We start from the raw sequence: 18,464 nt of genomic DNA, 5'->3' as shown, positions 1-18,464 counted from the left end.
TTAAATGATATTCACTGCATCAGAAAATCACCTCTATGTGTTGAATTTCAAGTCTGAATGCAGCTGCAAGACTGTTCAAGTGATGTTCATTGCACATCTATTCACTGTTTCTCTGACTGTGCTTTGTCCAGAGTTTCTCTGTTGTGCCATATATAGCATGTTGAACAGAGTCTGGTATCGTAGCAACAGTTACTATGGGAATATAAACCTGTGGAGAGGTCAATGTGATGGCCTCCACTTGGCCTTTTTGTACAAAGGCTCACACATTGATTTTTCCTAATTCACAACATCTATAACCACCTCCGCCATGCAACACCCACCTCTGTGAAAAAAAGAAAACAGAGGAATATTTAATTCCTTTTTTTTCTGTTTACTCTGAGGCAATATCTTACTAATGTAACCAGTCAAACACATTTTTTAATGTTACATAACACAGAAAACCTCTGTGTTTTCCACAACACCCTGTGTCTCCTCTCCTTTTCTTCTTCCCCGTGTGTGCTAGTGGGTGTGTCTATTTGATGTCAGCTTCCACCCTCCTGAGACACATCCTCCCGGGAATCTTAATTGACGAGTGTGTACAATAACTAATCAGCAGCAAAGCAACTGCCCTTTAAAATGATGAATTAACTAAACTAATTTCAGATAATCCTTCACCACACTGGGCCACGCTGACAGCACCAATTGATATTTGAAATGCAGACACCTCCTCCTCCCTGACTTCTGCCAGTCATCTCACTATCCCCTCCAACCCCCCAGTAAAGGTGGCGTGGCTGATAAACTGCGAATAGAGCCCTGAGAGAGATTAAATAACTCTACCTCTATATGGCTATGTGCAGCCGACAAACACACCCCACCATACGGCTAAATCTAAGACATACACAGTGACACTATCTTAAACATGGACTACACACACATGCACAGCCATAATTACTTAATTTTAAAATGCAGGGTTAAGTCTAGGGGGCATTTACGCATATAAGTTCATGCCATATAAGAGGTTTACCAATTTAAATTCTACTTCTGTGCTGATGCCTAACCTTTCCCCCCTAAAGCTCCATAATGTGTTCTGTCAACACAATCCTCTCCTGCAGATTAACATTGTCAGACAGTTGTTGAGTGAAAAGGACAACATGGTGTTTTCACCGCAGAGGAGGAAACTCTTGACAGATCGACCTGACAACAGCCAGCAGTGTGTGTACTGTAAAAAAAAAAACAAGACATAAGCTCAAGTTATCTGTAGTGTAAAAAAACAGAATATACACATATATGGTGTAAATAAAAGCCTGTGTGTTGTCATGGAGTGAAATACATGAAAGGCTTTTGGTGGAAAAAAAGAGTTAGGTTCCTGAAATTGATTGAGTTGTTCAGCAGGTGTCTAATTACGGGTGTTTCTCTATCATTACATCACCTCTACTGCATGATTAAGGAGTCCTGTGAAGGTTTTCAGGGAGAATGAAGCAGAATACTGATTCTGAGTTGGACAGGGATTGACAGCGGACAGGTTCCTTCATCAACTGAACCGAAAATATGGTGCACTTCTCTCAAAAATGTTTCCCAATTTGCTTTCCTTTAAAACAGTTCCCAGTTTTTTTTCTGCCTGTGTGAGCAATGGCTGTTGAGAGAATGTAATATTGAGTACCTTGCTGATCTCACTTAAGCCTCTTTCCCAGATACACTTCTTGAAAATTGTAGATATTTTAAGGAGCTTTGCCCTTTAGATTTGCAAAAGTTGTTATAGACAGGAGAGACATTACACTGTAAGGGACATGTGTGAATATGTCCCTCAGTGTGATGTCTATGCTGTCTGTCAAGAAGGTTAGTAGGGTTGGGGAGGGAGATGAGTCTCAGGAGGCAGGACATGACTTTATAATCACACTGCAGACCACAGTTCAATGTTTACAGTCCCTAAGTGGACAAAGTAACTTCTCAGCCATTTATACTGAAATCCAACTAAGTGACGAGTCTAAAGGTAAGAGAACACTCAGAAAATAGTCAAAACTGAGCATTATGACATGGTTTAACACAGGATCACAGAATATGAAAGTAAAGAACGTCAAATTGGTTTGCAGATTGTGTTTAATCTTTCAGTCCTGCAGGTTAACGTCCACATGCCTGTGCTGGCTACGCATTGCATTGGTCGAGTGGTTATATGCTTGTTGAACCAGACACAGCCTATGTACAACTTCATATCAAAATGCTATTAATAGGTTGCCAGTTTGGCCTAGTGGTTAAACTCACACAACCCATGTACAGAGGCTGTAGTTCTTGAGTCCCACTCTCTCGAGGTTTCTAGTTGACTACAGGATTAAATGTCATCGCCCAGAATTATTAGTCGGTTGAATTAGTTAATAATATTTTAGTTCTGTGGACATCACATGGGGCATGTGCCTGAACTGTAGTACAGCCTCCTGCCACTAGCTAGAGCTGTAGCTTCAGTTTAATATGACTACTACTGGTTGTAAACAATCACAGTTGACAGGTCATATCAATAGACTGTTTAAAATATGGACGTAGTATCTGTTCCTGAGCGCTGTTTTGAAGCCAATCGGCGGCAGCCATATTGGTAATGCAGAACTTAACCAGGCAGAGTGTGACGTAAAGGGGCGGAGTTTGAGCCCCCTAGCCAACAGCTATGTGCTCCCGTCCAGGAGTCAAGTCAGTCATGTCCTTATCTGGGCAGTGCAGTTTGACATACTTTGATCTAAAAGTTGGAGACAAAGTTGAATGAGGCTGTGTCTAATTAACTCGTTTGGAGCGATGCAGTCAAGCAAACCCGTTGAATTGTGCTCACTTTGACTTTTACCTGAGTTTTTCTTACTTCTAGACAAGTCAGCTAGTTAGAATTATGATTTCCCTCTAAATTACCAGCAAACTAGTCACTTTGGAACACATCCTTCATTATAGCTAAACGTTACAGAACTAATGGTTATTCATTTTGCTATAATGTTAAAAACTTTATCAGTAGGAGAAATCTATACAACAACAACTTCACTACAGTGCTTCCTGCAATAATAATAATTATAGTTAGAAACACTAGAGAAGTACGGCTGATGTTATGAAATGCAACCTCCTCCTCAGTTATGGTCAAACTAAAGAAAAACTATTGTTAACATGGAACACAATCATACCGTAAAATTAACAACACAGACAATAAGTAACAATCCTGTGTTTAAAACTTTCTCGCAAACAAACTTCACAAACCAGGCATTCAGTCCAGCACAAAGCATGATGGGAAAAAATGTCCAATGTGCCATCTCGACAATATGTTACTTCCAAATTAATTCTTTAGTGGCATGTTCGAACAAAGTCACACTTATGCCGTGTTTGTTGTTGCTCCAGCTTCGAGGATGTAAAGAGGAGCTGGCAAAGCTAGCTAACATAGATGCACAGCCAGGTAGTTAGCACCTTTAATACTTTAGCAACCATCTGGGAGAAAAACACTGTGTACCAGCAAAAACTAGAACAATATTTATTTCATCGTTTTCCACAGACAATAGCAAGGTTACAGAGTGGTTAAGGCCCTTGAATACTTACCAACGTTGCTCTGCATAAATTTGTTTTTTACAGTCAAGATCACTTCCATTAATTTCCTAAATGAACAGCTTTGTTTTTTGTCATTGGTACTTATTAATTACACATGGTGAGGTTGCTGTTTTTAGGTTCATGTGGGATTTTAGAGTTATACATTTTGAGCGTTTCTCTCGATCTGTATGTTCTCTTGCATTTGTTAATGCATAATTTAGGCAGTCTAGTCATGATTTATGTCTACAAAGATGGTAGCCAAACATTAATTTGCTGTGGGGTTTCCCAATCTGTAAGGGTGTGTAAGTTCAGTTTGAATGATGTTCCTTTCAGACTGTATGGGGTGTGTGGGATGAAGCGCTGTCAGAAGAGGCAGCTGGATAAAGAGGAGGAAAGGATCCGCAGGAGTTTCTTAGTAGACAATTGTGTAGAGGGAGCCCCTGTCCTCCTCTCCCCTCCATGCATTTTTCATCACACACTCATTTTTCCCTACTATTTAGCTTTTCCCCCCTCTAAACTTCCATGTGGTGCGTGCTGACATGGCATTTCTCAGCCTTGCACACAAGCCCTCTGGTGCTCAGTGTACTAGAGTTGGAGCACGTACGTGTTTGTGCGTGCCAGCATGTGTGTGTGTGTTTGTGTGTGCACCATGTGCTCATGCGTGCGTACATGTGAATATTGGGGACACTTTACTAACTCACTCTCCCCCTCGTCACACACTCACATCACACTGTATGTGATCCTACAGTCCCATGAGAGAGAGAGAGAGAGAGAGAGAGAGAGAGAGAGAGAGAGAGAGAGAGAGGAGCGAGAGAGGAGCGTGAGAGAGAGAGAGAGAGAGAGAGAGAGAGAGGGAGAGAGAGAGAGAGAGAGAGAGAGAGAGAGCGAGAGAGAGAGAGAGAGAGAGAGAGAGAGAGAGAGAGAGAGAGAGAGAGAGAGAGAGCTCTCACGGAAAGTCCATTGAGGCAGTTGGCAGAACCCAAACTACAAAATAGTTCAGACTCCCTGCATAGAGGGGATCATCTTAAATTATTCTGAGCTGAAATTCAAATTTCATTTTGTTTTGGCCCTAAGCAACGGGCAAAAACTGCCTGGGTGAGATCAGTAAAGGTCAGGGGGAATTAAAATGCTTACTGTAAGGTTTGTCAGGGAGAGAGAGAGTGAGCTGGGATGAGATAGAAAGCCAGAGGAAAAGGCCATCTGCCTGATAGCTCAGCCTAAGTTAGCCTGTCTTATTGCACTCTAATGCTATTAGGTATTAGCTTGACAGGTCCAAATACCTCCCCTCTCCCTCGAATCTATCATATTCCAAGATATAGATTACATTTATATATTCTGCATGCAAAATGGAGCCTTACGGTTCATGGGTTTCATTTCCAGAAAGTTACAATAGATTTCTATGCATGCCAGGACACTACATGACGTGCTGTGACAATAAACAAATCCAATAAATCTGACGCAAGACGTAAAACAGCAATGCAAAACTGTAACTGACATCTGATGAAGAATCCCATCTCTGCCTCTTGATGATTTGTTCAATATATAGATATTTATTTCATTACATATCAAGCAAAATACCCTGGAAATGAAAACAAATGAGCTGTCAGGAAGATTGGGGCGGAGGAGGCAGACAGAGAGATGGAGCAGGCCATCCTTCCAGTGAGCGGGTGTGTAATATAGAAACATTATGGGGTCAGTTTTAACACAACACATGCACACACACACACACACACACACACACACACACACACACACACACACACACACACACACACACACACACACACACACACACACACACACGCACGCACACACACACACGCACACACACACAAACACACACAAACACACACAAAGAGAGCGAGATGTCTGTATCCATTCTCATAAGTTTGTACATTATCTTATATAATCATTTTTATTCAAGCAACTTTTTCTAGAAGTATTTCTATATTAAGTTGCATTATATCACACTTTGATATATGACAGTTGTTGATACATAATAAATGGTTCAGGGGATTGGTGACTTGACATTTTATAACTGTGGAGATTATTTTTTTTAGCTAAGCTGTGGTGTGTGGTTCAAATTCAGGGACAGAGATCGTAAACCGGTTCTTTCAAGGACCCATTTCCACATTTTTCAAAAAGTTTGAGCTAATCAATTTGACTATAGGTCTTGTGGGTCCTAAGTTGTGACATTATATCCAAGTTGAGTCAAATCATCTAAATCAAATAGCTGGTGCACAAATTGATTGTCCAATAAAGTTTTTGAATACAACTGAATTGCCCACAAGCAGTTTTTCAACTACACAAAGAAGAGTTCTGGCGGTCATTTGACTGCAAGGATGGCTTAATCGAGAAGAGGTTGGAAGTTTGGTTACATTTTACCAAAGCAAAATGTTGCAAAATGGTTTCTTTGAAGGGGGATACACAACTTTCATGGCCAAGCACATCAGTATTGTGCACCAAATTCAACCAAAATGCAGTCAGCTACCTTTGATTGTCTTCTAGATGAACCATCCCTTTCAACTTCAGCTATTGCTGGACAGTCATCATCATCATCCTCCACTCGATGCAGCTGCAAGCACACCCAAACTTTGTAACAAGTATGATTAATGACAACTATTAATCCAATTTTTTAAATCTGTGGCAGGATAAGAGCTAGTTAGCTAACTTAAGTCTCTAACTTGAGTCTTTCCACCAAATGATACATTTTTTGGTAGTAGTGCCCGTAAAGGTTCAGATTGTTAACAAGTCCTAACAATGGTATCTAAAGTGAGAGAACTAGTATGGCATAGTGGTTAAAATGCATGTGTCTGAGGCTGTTATATTGGAAGCTGATTGCCTGGGCTTGGTTCCTTCCCATGACCCTTTTCAGCACAAGTTTTCTACTTGATCCACTGTTTCATTCTCTCAACAGAGGCATTAAATCCCAGAAATAAACCATTTCAAAAAGAGTGATGTTCCAGACTGTTTGTTTGGGATCAGATATGAAGTTTTGTTGAAACACTCCTCACCTGTTGGCAGCATCTCTACATATGCTGGCCTAAACTGCTGCTGTGTCCTTGTCTTTCCGATAAGTGGACAGTGCTGCTCTGAAAAGCATTACCGCTGTTGTGTTAATGGAGCCCTGATTTACAAATGACAGCAAAATGAGTTCATTCCATCTTTATTCTGGCTGTACCTTCAGTTTTGTGTGAGAAAACTATCAGCTCAGCGAATCCTGCGACTAAAAGTGAGACATTAGCGCTTGTAAAAATCCAATCTGGAATACACAAAGGTGTTGATTTAGTAAAAACCGTACTTTTGATTTACTCAGAAACTAAAACCCATGGTATTCCTTCCGTCCTCTAAACTATTATGAGCTCCAGCTCTGAGCAATATGAAATATGAATAAGATTACATTTTCTGTTATCCCCCCAAAAAATATCACACACAACAGATTGCTTATTTTAGCATTGTCAATGAACCAGGCCGGCTCAGACTACTGTGTACAATTGTGGCTTACTATGCACCTGCGAGGAACAATTCAAGGAAGCCAATTTGGTTTGATGGTAGAGCTTCATAACAGTTTCCAAAACAAAATTGAAAAGCATTTTGCAGAGCAGGGGAGGGGACATAAAAAAGGAAGAGGAAATCAAGAAGTAAATTGTCATATTCTCAAAGGTAGCATATTATTTTCTTGGTAAAGTGTTGCAAAAGAACAAACTGCTGCAAGCACATGTGATCTTGCTTCATTAAGTCAAGTTAGTGCTGATGATAATGGCAAAATATCTCACCTGTGATACCGACAAACCTGTTATAACCTCTTTAATGATTATGAAAGACAATGCTCTGACAAGACCTACATTTTTTGGCAGAACAATGACAATGTTTTTGCGATGCATTTCTAAATAGGAGTTAGCATCAGGGGAACCTACCTTTGGTACATCACACAGATCTTGTTTCCGTTGGATGTAACACAGAAAATGTTGTGAAAACCTTTGCAGCAGTTCATTAGTTCAGCGGTGCAGGGCTCTATGAAAGAACAGAAATAAGTAGATGTTATCCATCAGACAAGGAAGGATAAAAAAAAGTGCAAGTGTTTGCCTCAGGCCCCCAAAACACCATGGCTGTCCCAGATTATGAAATGATTTCAGTAGAATCACATCTTCTTAAAAGTGCTGATTGACCTTCTAGCCTAATTAAAGTGCACCATCGCTATAGAGAGTAGATAAGACAGCTTGGCTGTCAGTGTGACTGACAGGGTTAGGCTCTCCCCCTGCAGTCACATCAGCACTACAGAGGCCATGCATACAAAGAGCACACAACAGCACAGAGAGTTTAGCTTCTTTCTTTCAGCTCCAACTAATGGCATGGAAATGTTCAAATATAAAAGCACACCGGTAACATGCTTTAGTATTTATTTATGGATTCGCAGCTTTACCTCATAAAGCAATTCCACTTTTCACAATTGTTAACACTGCAGTTTCTCAGCGTAAAGAGACTCTGAACTGAAGTGGGATGTATGCCAAATGAAGCTGCGGGCTGATGTCACATGTATAGAGCAAATCTGAATCCACTTTCTCCAAGGTCTCTGTAGGTCTGGGTAGGTGAGAGCTCCGGGGCACCCTATATTCTCCCTACAGCTCTCACACTTCAGGCTGGAGGAAAGCTGACATGCAGGGTGGCCTGTAAGCCTCTTTTGTCCATGTGCAGCAGAGTCATCTGCCAGCTCAGTTGCCCTTCCAGACAAAGCTTCAGAGAGATAGCCTCATATTCTGAGACATCCTCTCTCTCTCTTGAGCTGGAGTTGGGCATGGCCCCCTCACGCTCTATCTACTAAGCCTCATCTCTTTCATTTCTCGCTCTCATTCTTGCTCATGCGCCCTTTTAACATTTTATCAGTCTTTTTCTCTGTGTTTCTCTCTAACCTTGTTACACTTGTGTACTTTGCACCCAAATCCATGTTTTTCTGTTTTGCTGCCTGTTGTAATGAAGCATTAATACCATAACCTCAGCTCGCACTTTTCTTCCATTGCTGATTGTCAGCCTTTCTATTGTCTTCTCCCAAGGATTATTATTTCAGCATAAGTTTTCATAACGGTGCAGTTGTGTAGAGGCGAGGGTATCTGTATCCTGTATTTAAAACAACAAGATCTAAAGGGCAGCATAAAACACACGGCTCAGTGTTTGTCAAAGTTTGTTCTTTCTATCTGTAGCCAATTCTGCCCTTCCATAGGAGAAAAAAGGTAATTACTTGTGAGCAACCATGAAGGCTAATGAGTAACCATGAAGGTAACTCATTAGCCCTCCAAGATACTTACAGGGTAACATGAGGGAAAGAGGGAGACGTAGAAAGAACAGCTGAAAGAGAAGGACAAAGACGGGATCAGATGAGAGAAAAGATACGTCAGAGAGATGATAAAAGACGGAGCAACTTCGCTGTAAGGAGGAGAAATGAAAGAGAGAGAGAAACTGCACATGTGGATGGGAGGTGGGGGTTGGTTGACGGGGCCGGCCGAGGGGGTGTGTCCAACATTACCCTCATGAATCAGTGTCAGTGGAGCGATGAGAAAATAATTAAGAAACAGGCTATAGCGCTGTGTTAAATACTGCCAAAGGTAAAAGGCCCATTCTACTGTATAGAAACACAATCTGGACGGGGAAGAAAAATGGCAATAAATGGAATAGAAGAAAATGGGGGGAAGAAAATCCATATTGTAACGGATGCCAAAATGCCCTTCAAATGGCATTATGAAGGGAGACAATATAAATAGCAGTGCCTTATTGTAAATGTTTATATACAGTTGCTACGCACACACGTTGCACTGCACTTTCAGGATTTATGACCACAGTCGTGATACACTGAATTTGACACAAGGCTGTGAGTAATATTTCACATTTGTTATCATATTGAGTGTAAATTTGCTGAGACATATATGGAGGAGATAAAATGCTTTAAGCAGTTTTTCCTTTTATTCTTCTTCCCTCAGCTGATCTGTTTGAAGTGGACGTCGTCCACTGGGTCTATGAGAGGACTGAAACTTCAGAAAGACAGAGAAAAGAGCACACAAAACGCACATGCCCGTGCAACAGTTACGCTCACACACCTCAGAGGTTTTACGCATAGAGTATTTAGGGTAGGAGGAACCAAGTCAAAAGACTGTAATTGTATGTTCAAGGCTTCCTGCAAGGCCAGGATGCAGCTGAAATCCCCCGGCCAGCAGCACAGAACAGAGCAGCCATTAGATTGCACTGATGCATAAAATGTGTGGAGCTCTTCTGAGAATATTGAGTGACGTGCAGGAGGTCCTGTGTGTGCTGTATGTGCATTTTGAGGGTTTTTTTTATGCGCGTACAAACATATGTGTGCATGTGGGTGTGCACATACAGATGTGCTGGTGAGTCTTTAAGGTGTCATATGTGATATCCATCATCCTTTCTGCCAGCGGCATAGAGAGAATTCATGATCACTGGTCTTTAAACCCCCCCTGAGATGGAATTGACTGGGTTGGTGTGCGTGCAGGAAAAGTGTTCGGTTGGAATGTGGAAGCTCTCTTCCCGTGAGAGTGCTGTTTGAGAACACATTACAGTTTGATCTTGAGCTCTTTGGCTTGACTAATATGCTATAGTGCTTGTGATGCAACAGTTACAAACCACAACCTTCAGTAATGACTGTGTTTAGATGCCTCGTGATACTATATATCGTATGTCTACAGCATAGTGCAAACTGTGTACTTTCCTCTATGTGATATAGCTACAAGTATTAGTAGGCTCTTCTATTTCCCTTTGACAGCCCCTATGTAAGTGTGTGCATAGAATTTTACAGCTACTGTGTGTGTAGTTTGCCGCATGTTTACAGTGTCTCTGCATGTATGAGTAACCTTGTGTCAGCGTGCTTATGTGTACTTACATGTAGGTGAAAGCAGTGAAGCTTAATCTATCCCAGAGGAGTGCTTGGTGAGGGATGTGCTGTTTCTGCAGCATCACTATCAAGGCCCTGCCCGCAGTGCTCAATGGCATTTTTACTGATGACTTTTATGGGTCGCAGCCTAGCTGCCAATGTGCAGCCTTGACACCAATATGATGAAACTATGACATGAAATCAAGCTGGTGTCAGTGTAGCATGCTGCTAAAGTTGGAGAACCGGTCCCTGAAGCTGCTTTAAAAGGGAACATGTCAGGATTGAATTACAGACTGAATATTTGCAGGCCTCCTTTGCACATCATGAACAACATCACAATGGCATGTAGTATATTAAATGAATATATGATTAAATGTCAGTTCTAGCTTAGCAATTCTCTTTCTATCCTGCATTCAGTCATATATGTTTCAGAAGGAGTCAATATTTTATTCTTGTGGTATTTAATTTGTGCAACGGGGAACACTGGATTTGATGGCTTTTTGTTGGAAGCCACAGTATTGTTTTCTTTCCGCTGCCGTCTCCAAGCAACATCTCTAAAGTTGTGAGGGAAACAGCACTAATAAGCTTTCTCATTAGGGGCCGGTGCATGGTAGGCCTTACAGTTTGCAGCTGTCAACTCTGTGGGTTAGCATGCAAACTTCAAAAGACAGCTGCAAATACAGCGCGTACACACAGGAGCACTAATTTACTTTAGAAATGGGTAAACAAACTATTCTATCAACCCACTTTTCTTCTCTCTCAGCTGAAGGTGTGCTGAAGGAATCTGCTAACTGGGTTGCGTCTGAAGTGGCTCCAGCGTTATGACAAAGTACATGGCCGTCCTCTCGCTGGTGATAACACAGCACATAAAAGGCTCATTATTCAGGAGTTAATTTGGCAGCGTTTTCTCACCCTAAGGCTGTGCCAACCCTTAGACTCCCTCCCTTGATGCTCCCTGCCACTCCTACTGCTGATCTTTTATCGTACACTGGACGGGAAGGATGCACACCTTCACAAAACAGACCTACCTGACACACACACATACACACAGTCCTACTCACCATCTCATTAATGCAAACACTACCCTTGTTAGATCCCTATATGTAATAAATTGGATTAAATTCCACCGGCTAAGCACTGTGATCTCTTAGGGTTAATTAATTTCATTCCATTCAGTCTGTGTTTTTTTATGCTTGAACACATGCTGACACTGTTATTGTGCTGCATTCTGCTCATTGGAGAAGTATAATAGGATCGTGAAGGAGAGAGAGGAAGTCACAATGTTTGGTATTCCGGCTACAAAGTGATTTTGATTCTTTCTTTCTTTCTTTTGACAAGGAAGTACGCTACAGTAGCTAGCTCTAATACGCTGGATCCTTCCTCTCCTCGCAGCCTCCGCTCTGGCTCTTATCTTCCCGTCCAAATGAGAAAACCTGGATGGCTTCTCGGGGCCCCTGTTTCTGCCTGGATGCTATCTCATTTGGTTTTAATATATTTATCCATTCATTATTGTTCTCTTTTATCGGCCGGCTAATATTGTTCATAATTTGTCCTTATCTTCAAGCCTGACAGTCAAATTTACACTCAGGCTCCACAGACAGATGGAGAAATGACCCTTACCAAACCCCTCCTTTCTTAACTCTCCTCCTCCCTTCATTCCTCTCCTCCTCTCCAAACTCCACTGAAACATGACTGACAGCCTGCTATATAAGTAGTTGTCATAGCAACCTCCCCATCCTTCTGACAAGTGCTTTCTCTCTATAGCACACTCTCTCCCTCGTCACAATATCTCTCTCTCCGCTCCCTGCTGTTGCAACTGTTGAGAAAGAGACAGACAGAGAGGAGGAATTTAAAAAACCAGAGAGCACCTAAGGCAGTTGGGATGCTTCCCTTTCCCCCCACAACCCCCACAACCAATCCCCCCCCCCCTCACTCTCCTCCCTCCCTTCCCTTTTCCTCTCACCTTCCCACCCCTGACAATGATTTACCAACTCCTATGGTGTACCTCTTTCATCCATCCTGGCTTATCAAGGACTGCAGGACTGTATGCACATCAACTTACAGTATGGCTACATCATTCTCACTCTCCTACACGTTCACTCTGTCCTCCTCTCTCTCCTATTCTTTCTCTATATCTCTGCTTACCCTAGCTCTCTTCTTTTCTTCCTCGTTCTCTTGTTGCTCAAAAAAAAGAAACCTCCTACCCTGCCCCATTGCTATTCAATAAGTCTCATTTCACTGTCTAAATCCTCAGCAGTCTGCAGTAATCACAGAGCATACAGTAATAAGTCTCCTGTATACTGACTGGACGCTACTGAAAGAATATATACAGTCAGCTGTATGAGGATATCTGTGAAACTTCCAGCAGAAATAAACATTATGTAATAAAAGAAGGTATTGTGCAGAGCCGTGGTGCACATATTCAGGGAAGGAATTACAGTGATATTGTTTGTCATGCTCACGCTGTAATGATCGGACTAGAAGAATTGAGATATGAAATATTACCGATATAATTTGCTTGTGTGCAATGAGTCAAAGACTTCACACAAGCCCAATGTGCTCATACTAAAAGGCTTATATTGATTAGAAAGGGTCCAAATGGAGCCAGTAATCTTTAGTATGTATACCCAGGCAGCAAACTGCCATTTCATTATCCCGGAGATTAATTTCCAATGCATTTATTCCAAACAAGCATCTGTTAAGTAACTCACAGTAAATTAAACATGACGGGGGGTGAATTTAAGGATAACACTGGTGTGTCACAATGTAGTTCCATACTGTACTCTGCCACAGTGAGCTGTAAATGCATTTCAAAGCCAGCGTGCTGCACAGTTTTCACAGTTAATGTGCTGGAGGTTATTAGACCCCTGAATTGTTTAGGCAACAGCGTTTCACTGCACACACTATAAGAGCAGAGAGCGGCTCTAATTTAGGATGGTATTTGTGGTGACAAGGCTCTGTTGTGATTCAAGCAGGAAAAAACAACTCATAATTTCTTGTCTACTTTGTATTCATCTATACAGTAGACGCAGTTTACCATAGGTGAGTAGCTGGAACCGAGGGATGACTCAGCTGTTTTTGAGGGATGCAAAATAGAAAAGAGACATCCAGACAGCTTCAGCTGCTTATCATGTTTTAACCTCTCAGCTTTACAGACTGCTTTAGGGCTGTGTTGACATGATTCAACCAGGAACGATTTTGTTATGACTAACTATTAGTTATGTGAGACATATAGTCTTTTATGGTACATGGTTTGTGAAACAAGCTTAAATGGAGTCAAAGCAAAACATTGTTGTTTAGTTTAACCTGTTTATTAGTGTTGTAGTGTTTGAGTCCAAAAGTCCTGGTTTTGCTTTCAACAACTTAACAGTATGTCACAGTAATTGCAAGAAGATGGGAAAAAACTCAAGTGGAAAGATGTACAGTATGTTGAAAGTTTAAGTTGTCTACACTATTGTTAGGTTAGCAGTTAAAAACAATGAATACCAATGTTAGTAACATAGATAGCCAAGGTTCATACAGTGAATAGGTCGAGTGGAGCAGCAATCCTCTTTGTACCATATTGATAATGAAGACCGACCTGGACTCAGGTTAATGGGGACTCAACTGGGATTCTACTTGAATTCTGCTCTGGTGACTCAGCTGGAGTCAGACTTGAGCACTGAGGGCTCAAGGTTAGGTAATGCAACGAAAACACTTCTCCATATAGAGAGGGTTTACGTGTGTGTATACCTTATGATCTCTGAGGTAGGAGATCTTTTACCGGATTTACTATTTTACTGAACAGAGTTTACTATACTGCATTGATGGGAAATAGACATGAATGCACCAGCGTGAGATTGAATCCCAGATTGAGGATGAATGCTCAATGAGCTTTTGTAAAGACTGAAATCATCTGATCTTGGAGAAGTCCAGCACTCTGCAGAAACTGTGTAAAGCTGTTTTGCTTGCAAAGAAATGCTAGCAAAGAAACACCAAGCTGGTCCAGCTTAAGCAGGTATCCATAACTACAGCATTTGATTTAAGCAATGATTCAATTACCTCTTCAAAAAGCAACAGATGTAGATATACTATGATTAGAGTTTTTGCAATTATATCAACGATGCAAATAGACAACATGAATCTTTTTCATGTCCTGTAAATGATTGTACTTCTTCAACCCCCCTCTTCCAGGTTGGCCTGGTAATGTGGTAATGGTGAATTTTCCTGAATATTTCGTGCTGCATTCTCACATGGGCTCACCCTGACATCACATGGACACTTTACTGGAGGGCTGGGAGGAAAAAGTCTTATTAAAGTCAGGATAAACATTTTTGCTGTTTTAGTTCACACTTGCAGCTTATCTCATGTGTGAATACAGCTTTGCAGTTACATCACAACAGCTCGTGTATCATAGCAACATACAAAAGCAGAACTGTATGTTCACACCAAGCGGCAGCCTCCAGTCTCAAAATATGAAGCCCATGCAGAAGTGTTATAAACTGCAGTTCATCTAGAATCCGCTTGAAGCTGGCTGCAGAAACACCGGAAACCAGAAACATACCATTTCAAAAAAGACGATCTTTGCAGCATTAATAAACATGTTTACAGCCTGGTTCAAAAAACGGCTGGGGTCTACGTCGCTAATCTCTCTATCAGCACACACTGTATGGGGGTTGAATTTTTTTCTGAAGTGACGGTTCAGAAGATATTAGGATTAGGAGTTTTTGCCCAAATAAGGACATGACTGACTTGATTCCCGGTCGGGAACACATAGCTGTTGGCTAGGAGGCTCAAACTCCGCCCCTTTACGTCACACTGCTGCTTGAGTTCCGCATTTCCAATATGGCTGCCGCCGTCAATTTGCTTCAAAACAGCTCTCAGGAACATATTGGTGACGTCATGGATACTACGTCCATATTTTATACAGTCTATGCTTCACACTCTATTCTAAGTGTAGTTTACCAGCCTCTTGCCTGTGCCAAGCACAATAAAATGCAAGAAAATAGACTAGAAATGCAAAACATGATCCAATATGCAGCTTGTGTCAAAGGTTAGACTGATTGAAATATGATCATACTGTATGTACTGTCAGATGTGCATCAGACAGATGACTGAAAAGTGAAGCTGACTCCACAGCTTTTTGTATTGCATTCTGAAAACACACATTAAGCAGCACTAGTCTAAAGAATAGCCTCCCTGAAGTAAGAGTAATTTCATTGTATTAACAGAATAGTTAACAGTAAGATAAACAACTTTTAGTGTAGCTATGTGTGTGGTCAAAGTGGAGAACCTGTCAGTTGTAATTTGCTCTTTCAGGGTGTGAGAGGGAATCTTGGTTTGTGCATTTAATTTTTTCTCTTTCAACCTTACTCCCCTTTTGGCCCCTTTCCCCCCCTCCCTCCTTCAGACATGTGTAAATGACTGTGGGTGTTCTGCACTCTCCGTGTGTCTGTTTGCACACAGACTGCGCTGCAGTGCTGTAGATAAATGAGATAATGTTTCAGTTGAGGTTGAACACAACACCTGAAATCCCAAGGTGGCATTTTAGTTCAGAGCAGCCACAGCAGAATCCTAGACGGTGGAACAGATCTTGATAATCTGTTTTCATGCGTTGTTAGCTTGTTTTCAAAGTGCCCTGTGCCGAGCATGCAGTCCATTTTGTTTCCTTTTTTCTACAGACACAAATGAAGAACTCTGACATAATTTTTTTTAAAACAGCAGTATTTTGTAAGTAGTTTAGTAAGTCCGACTTTATTTACAGCCAGATCCAAAAAGATGGGATGCTGAGTAAAATGTTTATAAAGATAGAAATTGGTGGTTTTCAAACCATTGAAACCCCATGTTTAATCCTATATTTATGCAACACTGATGGTTCCTTAAAATAATATCATCTGCAATCAGTGCATGAATGGGTGAATGTGACAAGTAGTGTAAAATGGCTGGTTGGAAAGACTAGAAAAGCGCTCCATAGGCACAGGCAGGCCAGTTTAGCACCTGTGCAGGATATGGGTTGGCATTGTCTTGCTGAAACATGCATGGTCTTCCCTATAAAAGGTTTATCCAAAACATGTATATAATTTTCAGCATTAATGGTCCCTTTCCAGATGTGTGAGCTACCCATGCCATGCACACTCATGCATCCCTTAACCATCGGGGAGGCTGGCTGTTGAACTGTGTGCTGCTGATAACAAGTCGGGTGGTCTCCCTCTTCTTCAGAGCCAAAAAGTAGCTTCCATGATTCTCAAAAAGAATGTCAATTTTTTGTTTGTCAGACCACAGGACAGTTTTCCACTTGGGCTCAGGCACAGTCAGTCCCCCTGTTTCCTTTTTCCATGGTACAATTTTAACCTGCATTTGTGGATACGGGGCGCAATGTGTTGACAGACAATGATTTTTATAAGTCATTATGAGCCTATGCAGTGATTTCCACGACAGAGAGATCACAATCCAGTATTGGTATTTGGCCTTGTCGTTTTTGAAAATGCTCTGTATGCTTCATATTTGCTGTCATTCAATTTAATTTTAACAAGACACTGTTGCAAGATAACTATTGATAGAAATTGAGTCGTAGCATTAGTAGCAGCTCCAGGATTACAAACTAGACTAAGTACACCTAGAAAAAATTAGCATGGTGACTTTCTCCTCTGTACAGATCTCTGCTCTTAATAAAGTTGATGAGAAAAGTCCACCCCCTTCTTGATTGTGATTGGTCGGAGATCAAAGGGCACATTGTGAAATGCTGAAGTGTTTCAAGTTTTTTATAGTTTTCACTTGAGGGCGCTCAGTGCTGTGACAAAAATCAGACACTGTGCACTGGAATTGCTGATTCACATTAGGTTTAAATAGAAAAAAAAAGGCCCGGCCAGTGCAAAAAACTGCATCAGTTTTTTTTTGTTTAGTTTTTTTTTAACTTTTATTAAACCCTTACTTTTAAGTTGGAAATGATATACCAGTTAACAAGCTTTTACTTGAAAGATTAATGCTGTGTCATATTTTAATTCATACTACATGTGAGCTGTTCTTAGCATGATCGTCAGGCTGGAGCTCATGTGAAATTAAAAGAGGGCCATGCATTTATTTAGAACTTGTCAGTTTCCCATCCTTTAGTTGAAGGAGTGAGTAACAGCCAAAGTAGGGCCAGGAGAGATGTGAAGGGCATCATTAGTTGCATGGGTGGTCCTCTTTGCATCATGTGTGGCTCTGTAGCTCTATATAGGAGCGTATATGAAATGTGGTCTGTCGACATTCAGTGAAATTTGTGCAGTCCTGCCCCTCCCCCCTCTCCTCAACTCATCTCCCGCATCCAACCTCAGAATTTATATTCTCCCTCCAGCAAAAGGAAGGACCATCTTGGCCTTTCATTTTCCAGTTCAGGGCTTTCCTTTTTTTGCAGATAAATGCTCTCCAATCCACCCTGACAGATGTCACATTGCATCACTTCCATTTTGATACATAGCCTCTGATCCTGCCACTTGCAATAAGGAGCTAGCACCAGGGACGCCCCTCCCTAGACAACGCACTGACACGGGTGATTATTTTAAAGGTGCATCATTGGTGGTGCTGAGTGCCGAAACCCTGGCTGGGGCGCTGTGTCCGTACACACTCACCACCGTGCCCACTGCAGGAATGTGGGTATCGGCTTGTGTCTGGGTCAAGGAACGACACAACAGCACGACACACTCAGTTGTCGTCACAGGTCACCCTGACTCTGTGAAATACCTCTGGCAGCGATTTATGCTGCTTTCAAGCTCCTCACAGCATCAGCCGCTAGTCCTGTCTCTCACTCGGTCTCTCCGCTGTGACTTCGCAGGTCAGAGTTGGAGAAACAATCTGTATAAAGGGAAGGTTTTAGTGCTTGTGCTGCCAGCAGAGACACACAGCACTGTAGCATTAATCATACAAGGCCAGAGTACATCAGTAAACACAGTGTGTCAGGTCAAGGTAAAGATCAGATCCCAAAGCATTTAACAGGACTCAATAGCATACAGGCTATCTATTGAAAAGTCAGCATTATTCATGGCATGTCTCCCAGTGTTCAGTGCTCGCAGGAGAGACAAGCCATTGTTCACTGAAGAGC

The 18,464-nt window shown here is 41.6% G+C and overlaps 1 protein-coding gene across 1 annotated transcript in view; it reads left to right on the top strand.

Moving 5' to 3' along the window:
• Positions 1-1,875: 1,875 nt before the first annotated feature.
• The window catches only part of celf5a (cugbp, Elav-like family member 5a), a 57,111-nt gene continuing 40,522 nt past the window's right edge, over positions 1,876-18,464 (top strand). Inside the window, exon 1 of the mRNA XM_034700266.1 lies at positions 1,876-1,969. The gene's annotated coding sequence lies outside the window, so the exon portion shown is untranslated. The remainder of the gene's footprint in view (positions 1,970-18,464) is intronic.

Source organism: Notolabrus celidotus, chromosome 2, assembly GCF_009762535.1.
Source record: "Notolabrus celidotus isolate fNotCel1 chromosome 2, fNotCel1.pri, whole genome shotgun sequence".
Taxonomy (NCBI): domain Eukaryota; kingdom Metazoa; phylum Chordata; class Actinopteri; order Labriformes; family Labridae; genus Notolabrus; species Notolabrus celidotus.
Note: the sequence above shows the minus strand (reverse complement) of the source record. Positions and strands in the feature narration are given on the sequence as shown.